The following is a 9,782-nucleotide window of genomic DNA, read 5'->3' on the forward strand; positions in this document are numbered from 1 at the left end:
ATTATACTATATGGTAAAACAGCCATTCCCAAGGCTAGATGACAATAGAAGATATCCCAATGTTTCCTCTTAGAATTAAATCAAAAATAATGTCAAATGTATTTAATATATTTCAGCCCTGATACAATATGTACCAAATGAACAGTGAATGTTTTTCTCAATGACTTTAGAGTTCTACATTTCTTACTGATGTAGGAAATGATGTCTCACTACACATACAGATGTTATTTAACATGTGAACTTGGATTTATTCTGATGAAACTGAGAGCCTCCAGCATCAGCTTTTAGCTTCTGCAACTGAAATTAACTAAATAAATCTTTCTATTTATGGAAAACATTAAAATTCAAGTGCTATTTAATATACAGAACATACATTAATATATAGAATATAGTGAATAAAATGTGTTTTCACCTTTGAATACAAAATATTCAATTTAAAAAAAGATTTTGTATTTCAATGGCTTTATTATACACAGAGTGAATATATTGAATGACTGCTAAAGTAGGAAGTAAAGGAAACAATAACCACAAACAAAATATTCTATTAATGTGAATATAGTATTACAGCAACTGATGCAAACAGATGTGACACATGGCAGTGAAGTGTTTCACTAAGAGAGTAGATTCATCTTGAGAATAAAGTACATCTGTCACTTGAACTTGTCATTGTATATATGTGTGTGTACATGCACACAGGGTTGAAATCATTGTCATGTTTGGATAATGAATTCTAATTTGGGTGTCATAATGGCTAATCATTATTCACAACTTGACTGGTTTATAGTCACTATGAAAATTCTCATTTCTGTAGATCTATAAAGAAGTTTCTAGAAATGTTTAACTGAAGAAAGAAAACCATCCTGATTGTGGGCAGTACTATTTCATAGATTAAGGTTACAGACTGAACAAAAAGGGGCCAGAAGCTGAGCACCAACATGTATCATTATCTTCTTCCTGGCTGTGGATGCAATGTGACCAGCAATCAGGTGCTTGCTACCCTGCTTTCCTTACTACAATGGGCTGAAAACTTTCCACTGTTAGTCGAAATAAAACTGTATGTTCTTTTTTTGCTGTGTACTAGTTACTTTTTGCATCAATGAGGACAGTTACTAATACAAAAAAAAAAAAAAAAATTGGTGGTGAGAATTGGAACTGTTACCATGATAACCTTACTGTTGCACAGGAGGAATGACATTGCAGGCTAGAGAAGCCCCAGAATACCATAAGGAACTCCTCTGAAGTTTCAAGAACTCTGGTGCCCAGTGAAATGTGAACAGAAGAGGCCAAACTCATGAGTTTAAAGTGATAAAGAAGACACTACCTGGAAATTAGCAACAAAGGATCATGCCACATCCTGCTTGTACCCTGAGAATCAGTGAAGTTGAATCGAAAAGTGATGGAATTATTTGTTATGCTGGAAGAAATTCAAAGACAGATTAGCATTCAGTCTTTGACATAGTTACTGCTCAATGCTTTTGTCTGCTTTTAGACTGTGATATAACAACAAATTGATTAGAAAGGTGAGAAAAATGTGAAGATTAGTATTGAAAGCAGTGTGGCTGAATTTAGAATTTCAGACAAGGCATGTATTGGGAAGGCAACTATACTTATTAAAGAAATGCCTATCATTAAAGCAAATCCTAGTGCTCTGCTCAAGAACAGTAGGAAAGGTATCCTAAAGGCAAGGATCCACCCATTGAATTATCAGGTTTAGAACCATGCAAATAAATTGAACAAAGACAGTGTGAACTGAAATGCCACTGACACAGTTACAATTGGCCACTTCGAGAAGTGTTTGTCCAGGGATCAGCCTTGAAGGCACGCAGAGTATATTGCAACTAAGGTCCAAGGTGACAAGGCTACTTTTAGCTGGTAGAAGTGGAAGTGTTGTTTGCTTGTTACTGGATTTGCAAACAAGGTGTCTTGTAGGCATGCATCAAGGCTTCAGAAAGCTATTGAAGCAAGGAAATATGTACCATGTTCAAATTCCCAACAGGAGGCCATGAGAGGCCTTGCATGAAGCTGTGAATGTGAAGTCTAAGTGTCAATGGCAACCCCGCTGTGTTAAGAATGTCAGGACTATTAGACGTCTGGAGAGAAAACTTTCCATGCTTGCAGTGGGGCGAACTCAAGCCTATAACCCCAAATAAACCTTTTTTGTCCCCACAAGCTGCTCTTGGTTGGGTGATTTCTACCAGCAACCTGAATGCAACAGAAATGTTTTTACTAAGAATGGTGTTGCAGTCCGGTTCGCATTGCTGGTAGAAATCACCCAACCAAGAGCAGCTTCTGGGAAAAAGAGATTTATTTTGGCTCCACGATGGCAGGGAAAAACGATGGCATGAGCAGAGGGTGGACATCACCCCGTGGCCAACATAAGGTGGACTACAGCAACAGAAGGGTGTGCCAAACACTGGCATGGGGAAACTGGCTATAAAGCCCATAAGCCCGCCCCCAACAATACACTCCCTCCAGGAGGCGTTAATTCCCAAATCTCCATCAGCTGGGAACCTAGCATTCAGAACACCTAAGTTTATGGGGGACACCTGAATCAAACCACCACAAGTGGCTTTGTTGTTAGACACCTGACTGTGTGGCTCTGGTCTTTTGGAACTGATTTTCAAGAGGAATGTGGAATGATTTGAAACCTTGGCCTAAGAAGTGCCTTGCAGTGCTGTAAACACAGCTTGATGGATTATTCTGGTCATAGTTAAAAGACCTGAATGTAGTAAGACTGTTAGGTTTGGCTCATGAGGGTGAGAAATAACTTCGCCTGGATTGGGTTAGAAGCAGTTTGTGTGAGAGGTTTGCTCTTATGGCCATGTCCTGAGAAGTTATGCAGGGTTGCTTTGTGTCGAAACAGACTAATATGAGCAAAGGGATATGGCACATAAAAAATGAAAAATTTGGGTGAGCTGCTGCCCATTCAGCTGCAATTGAGAGATTACAACCTTGAAATTGGGTCAGCTGACCTACATTGGAGTAACAGGAAGAACGTAGATTCTTTTGAAGGGATCTGAGTGCTCAAGGAGTGTCCTGTTCTTCAAAGACTGCTGTAATCCCCTCTGGGTTAACAAATTGGCACCCTACCTGGTTTTATGGAGTGTGAAAAATGTAGGGAAAAGAGTGTCATTGGATTTAGAGTCTTGTGTTTTGGCCATGGGCAGTGCAAAGCAGGATTGCCTACATGGAGACCCCATGGAACTGTAAGGATTAATAGTGGGTTGCAGTAGAGACCCAGTAGAGATGCCAGGGCCACAAGGCTGCTAAGGAAATCTTCCAGCCCCAGACAAAGTTTTCTTGTACTGTGAATTGCCTAGCTTGAGGGGTGGAATTAGCACTCCAGAGACTTGTTGCTGGTTAGGATTATTGGACTTTGAGACTAGTCACTGGCTAAACTTGTTGGTCTTGGAGCTGCAGAGTTTGATGCTGTCCTTGGTTGTTTTAAATCTTGTATTGGTTGAATATTTCTTTGCTAGGCCCAATGCTATTTTTGCAGTGAGAATGTTTATTCTGTGCCATTATGGGTTTGGCTGGAGCTGGGGATTGGTATTTTGGCTTAGTTAACAGACCTTGTACTATGGGGATGTGTGAATATCATTGTAATTGATTGAAAAAAAGCAACTATGGGACTCTTAAAGTTGGATGAATGCATTGCATTTTACATCATGTATGGTTATCAGTTGATGGAGGTCAAGGGAGGAATGTGGTAGTTTCATTCATGTGTCTTCCATAAACTTAAGTATTCTGGATGGTGGATTCCCCTGATGATGGCAGTTGAGAATTAAAGCCTCCTAGAGGAGGTATATTGTTCGTGGTAGGCTTATATATGTTAGAGCCAGTTTCCTCATGCCAGTGTTTGGCACACTCTCCTGTTCCTGTTGCCTACCTATGTTGGCCAGGGGGGGTTGTCCAGTCTCTGTTTATGCCATCAATTTTTGCTGCCATCATGGAGCTTCCCCCTGAAGCCTGTAAACCAAAAATAAACCTCTTTTTTTGTTTTTTTCCCCAAAAGCGGTTCTTGGTTGGGTGATTTCTACCAGCAATATATACCTGACTGCAAAAGTAGGGGAATCACAGTTAAAAGATTGCTTTGAGACTAAGAAAATTTTGGACATTTGAACATTAGTAGGTCTGTTAAAGAATATGGGGCCTTTAAAAAATGAGTTAGCCAGGCATGGTGGTACATGCCTTTAATCCCAGCACTCAGGAGGCAGAGTATATTAGTTAATTAGTAGGAGGTTCTCCTTGAGTTCAAGGCCACCCTGAGACTCCATAGTGAATTCCAGGTCAGCCTGGGCTAGAGTGAGACCCCACCTTGAAAAACCAAAACCAAACAAACAAACAATAAGAAAATGAGTTAAATTTGTTTTATATTTTATGGAAAAGAGGTGGACTTTTATGATTTAAAGTCATGTTTTTGAGTTTAAATGACAGAGTATTAAAGGGTTTTGATGTTGAATATTCAATGTCAACTCGATTAGATAAGAATCACCTTGTAAACATGCCTCTGAGAATATGTAGCAGGGTATTTCCAGAAAGATTTCAATGAAAGGAGAAGATAAACCCTGACTGTGGGAGGCACAATTCCATGGGGCATTATCCCAGGTCTCATAAAAAAGAAAACAAGTAGAGCACTGACATTGTCTCTGTTTTCTAACTGTGGAGGCCATATGACCACCCCAGGTTCCTGTCATAGGCATGACTTTTCTTTCATAAGTAACACTACTGTCTAAATGTGAGGCAAATTATATCTTTACTTCCTTAAGTTGCTTTTGTCAGTTAATTTGTCACAGTGATGAAAAACTAACAAATACAGGTATCTTCAAGGAAAAAAAAATCACATGAAATTTTCCACACATGACTTACAGGGATAAATATGGACATATTTGTTTTAAATTAGATTCCTATTTGAATGATTTGCTTTTATGTCATTGTGAGTTTAAAGGACGTAGAGACTTATGGAACCCATTAAATTCTATTTGCTTTACATGAATGTTAGCCCCCTCCTTTCACAAAAATAGATGCTCCTAAAAGGAACACATAAAGGTAGTAAACTCAGATTCCCATTTGAAGCTGCTTTGGCACATAAAATATCTTTGCTGGACAAGACCTATACAGATTCTGTTTCTTGGAATGAATTTGTTTCAGTTCTTAATAATTTAAATGATCAAAATCTAATTTAAGTTAGGAAGCCTGTATAGTACACATGAATATTCTTGGTACTGGCCTATAATAGCACACATGTCCCCTGCCACAGAACATCATAACTTTACATTTGTTTACAACATCACACTAATGTCATGGGTATTCTTGATCCCTGCTATGATGTATGTGTGTCCAGGAGTAAGAGAGAAAAACAAAAGTGACTTAGAAACTTATAATTATAAAATTATTTTAGAGATTTGAAGTGACAATGTAATTACCTTGGACTATCATGAACTGTGTAAAGTATATAACTTCAAGCCACATTTTTCTGCTCCTTTAAAAATTCCATATATAACACAAAAGTACAGTTAGTATAAGAACAACAGAGTTCATAGGGCTAGAAACAAGCATAAAAATAATTGATTTTACTAGTCATCTTTTCTCCCTGAGTTGCATCTGTGACTTTGACCTAACAAGGCCAAAGGCTTATAAGGAGTTTTCTGTTTCAAGTTGATAAAAGAGAAATTAAATTTAGGTCTGGTTCATAGACAGTTCACCTCACCCATTCCTGTGTGATAAAGGAGAACAACTGTTGCATCACAAACAACCCTTGAGGTGGAGCTAATACATATTGGTGAAAGGCAATATTTTCTATACACATTTTTGAGAATTACAACTTTTTATCTACATATGGTGGGAAAGAGTTTTAATATATGAAGAAAATCTTCAATAATAACAAATTATCAATGAGTTAAAATGGACTAAAGAGCAAATGAATAAATGAGAAACATTGTATTTTTAAATTTATTTTTATTAGCTATGGGCATATTTAGTATGTAAACAACATATGCTTGTGCCATTCTTTCCCTTCACCCTGCCCCTTTTCTGAAGAAGTCTTCCTCATTGGAGATGCAGGTCAACACCATGAGGTTTGTGGGTCATGCATTAAGGGTACAACAGTCAGTAATGGAGGAGAGACAATGTCAGTACTTCACTTGTTTTCTTTTTTACGAGGCCTGGGATAATGCCCCATGGAATTATGCCTCCCACAGTCAGGGTTTATCTTCTCTCTTCATTGAAATCTTTCTGCAAATACCCTGCTACATATTCTCAGAGGCTTGTTTACATGGTGATTCTACTACAGTTATGGGCACTTAGAGCCTCTGGATCTCTGATTTGGTAGGTGTTGAATTTCCTCACTCTCTATCTCCTTTACCCTTGTGCTGACATCAGATTCACTAAGAAAGCAACACTCTTGGTCATTTACCCAATTCCTCTATAGTTTCAGCTGGGGCTAGGGTGAAGTGTGCTGGGTCAATTTTCTCCTGAGGCCCAGTTCCCATCTGCAAAAGAGAAACAGATTCTCCAACAGGGAGTGAAATCAGCACAAGTTAAATGGATAATTTTCATTAATTTTGAGAGAATTTAAAGGGTGTATATACTTTTATAGCCCAAGATTATTGGGAACTTGACAATGGAAAGAAGAATCATTATCTGATATGATTCAGACTTGTTTCCCAGTTTCAGATATGGTTTCTTTTTCACTTAGTGAATCTGTTAGCCAGTCCAAGAGCAGTTGGTTACCCACCATGTCTGTGTACCACTATTGCACTTGTGTGAGCATCACATCATGTTGTTTGTTTCTGAGTCATTTAAATATTGAGTTGCTTGGACAGATGCTGGATTCTTTCCCCTAGTAGCTCATGTAGCACCTTCCAGAATTAGATGAGCTAATTGTCTGGTGACTGGCTGTCTTCTGGATTCCATGCTGATAGTATACAATGTCTTTGGCAGTAGAGTCTTACTATTAACCTCTGGTGGGTGATCAAGCACTCTGACAGAAGTCTGTCTTGTTTTGGGAGATCTAGTAGACCCCTCTGATCAACAGGTAGCATTGTGATTTTTGTTAGTATCTATCAATGAACAATCCACACAGAATACACGTTCAAATACCAACTGAATTAATTCATGTGTGCAATGAATATTAGACAGTCTGTTATGGGCACTGCATGGCTTGTTAAGCAGGTAGAACAACAGAGTAAAGGAGCTATTAGAAGCAATTCATGACATCAACAGCACAGGTTTGTTCTTGCAAATCCTAAATTATAGTATGCTATTACTCAAGAACCAGACTGTAAGAAACTCTTCTATAAAATTAGATTCTACTTCAATTAAAAATGTATTAAATTGTATCCCATTACCCTTATTAAAATAGCAATTTGTACTTAACCAAAATTGACTAATAATACAGATGTGTGTTAATCTCATACCTATAATATTTGGGAAAAAAGAAGAAAAGGAGTGCTAGGAGATCATCATATTTTCTGGCATGTATTGTCAGACAATATTACCTCAGGTCAATGTGTTTATTTCATAGCAAATGATGTAGTATAGTAAGTACAAAGCCATTATTTAGTCATTTTTAATGCTTTTTGTAACCAAACATCTAGTAAGAAATAAGTTAATGGAGGAAGGGCTAATTTTGACTCCTGTATTAGTAGTCTAGTTCATTAAAGACAGGAAAGAAATGAGATAGGAGTGCAAGGAAGTCGATAAATTGGATCCACAGTCAAAGAGAGAAAGGGATATTATTGTTTGAGTCATTTTCTCTTTTTTATTTAGTCAGGGACTTCAGAAAGTAGTATGGTACCACACATTTTGAGAATGAGTATCTCCCCTCAATTCAAGCTATTTGGAAATATCCTTATAGGCATGCCTGGATATCTGCCATGTGGATGATTATTCTTAACGAAGACAAATTGATGGTGAAGATTAACCAAACTAGATCACTTTTAAATATAATGTTCATTCCATAACTGATCCTCAACATTTCATAGAATCTTGTAACACAAAATAGATTTTTTTGATCTTCATATAGTCTCCAAATTCCTAACAGTCCTTAAGTCATTCGAAAGCCAAAAATTCAAAGTCTCTTCCAAAACTCAAGACATACCCTTAACTCTGAGTCCCTAGGAAACCAAAACCAAAACAAGCATATAAATAAAAACCCAGTTATATTATTCCACTATAGAAGAGAGTAAACATTCACAATCCAGTAGGAAAGTGTAAGAAATCATCATGGAATAACAAACAAATTTAAGATCACAACCTAGCATAAACAGCATCACACCACTAGTTCCATGTCTATCATCTGGGCATTAGTGGGGCAAATTCTGGGCTCCAACAGGCTAGGGTGTGGCCATTCTTCTAGCTCCATTGCTTTCAGCACAAACAGTTTCTTTCTTGTGCCAGCTCCACTCCATGCCAGCAGCTTACATCTGGAAATTTCCCATGGTCCTGGTAACTCCAACACCCTGATATTTCTATTACAAATTTGCCTTCACTTTTCACAACTTTACACAGTGACTTCCCAGGACATTTTTGCAGGAAAAACAACCCTGCCACACATTGTCTGGCTTCAGCACTTTTTATGAACCTGAGAACAAATCTCCTTAATCATGTAAACTCTTGCCCTTTGTCTGAATTGACAGTAATATAGGTAACCCTGCCAAGTTCTGCAGCCAGCTCAGGCTGTAGCTTTACACAGCTACTTTGGTGACTGAATTTGATGTGTGGTGCATTTTACTCTTCTGTAGCATTCTCAATTCAGACTCACTTCTTTCAGATGAGTTTATATTTCCATAACTTGGAGCATTTTAAGAGTGATGTATTGCTCTTTCCCTGCCGCCACCGGGTGGTGAGGAGGCGGAGGCTCGGGTGCGTTCAAGATTCGGCTTCATCCGTAACCCGCCGCCATGGCGGAGGAAGGCATTGCCGCTGGAGGTGTGATGGACGTGAACACTGCTCTGCAAGAGGGGCTGAAGAGCGCCCTCATCCACGACGGCCCAGCACGTGGAATCCGTGAGGCCGCCAAAGCCTTAGACAAACGCCAAACCCATCTCTGTGTGCTTGCATCCAATTGTGATGAGCCCATGTATGTCAAGTTGGTGGAGGCCCTTTGTGCTGAACACCAAATCAACCTAATTAAGGTTGATGACAAGAAACTAGGGGAATGGGTAAGCCTCTGCAAAATTGATCTTGAGGGGAAACCCGTAAGGTGGTTGGCTGCAGCTGTGCAGTAGTCAAGGACTACTGCAAGGAATCTCAGGCCAAGGATGTCATCGAAGAGTACTTCAAATGCAAGAAATGAACAAATAAAAATATTGCTCATTTTCTTCAAAAAGAAAAAAAAAAAGAGTGATGTATTATCCTCAGAGAAATTTTTTTTTGCATCCCTTTGACATTGATTTACCATTTTTATTTCACAGTATTCTTTTATTTTATTTTTTATGATTTATTTTTTTAATTTCTTTATTAGTTTTCTATGCATCAAATACAGGCAGTTTGTATCATTATTACGCTCATCCGTGACCTACCCCCTCCCCAATGGCCCCTCCTTGTTGATGTATATGGGTTGTGCATTGTGGAGTTAGCCCACAGTTATTGGCATGATAAATGTCTCTGCATATCATGACCCAACATGTGGCTCTAACATACTTTCCGCCCCCTCTTCCTCAAAATTTCCCTGAGCTATGTTGGGTTCACTTTTGGTCTGCTTCAGTGATGAGGTGTTGGGGGCCTCTGAGGCTCTGGCTCTCTGATTTGGTAGGAGCTGATTCTTCTCTCTGTTGGTC

At 38.6% G+C, this 9,782-nt stretch overlaps 1 pseudogene; it reads left to right on the forward strand.

Moving 5' to 3' along the window:
• The first annotated feature begins 8,855 nt into the window (after positions 1 to 8,855).
• Positions 8,856 to 9,331, forward strand: LOC101600530 (annotated as a pseudogene).
• Positions 9,332 to 9,782: the final 451 nt, after the last annotated feature.

This window comes from Jaculus jaculus, chromosome 1 (assembly GCF_020740685.1).
Source record: "Jaculus jaculus isolate mJacJac1 chromosome 1, mJacJac1.mat.Y.cur, whole genome shotgun sequence".
NCBI classification, from domain to species: Eukaryota; Metazoa; Chordata; class Mammalia; order Rodentia; family Dipodidae; genus Jaculus; species Jaculus jaculus.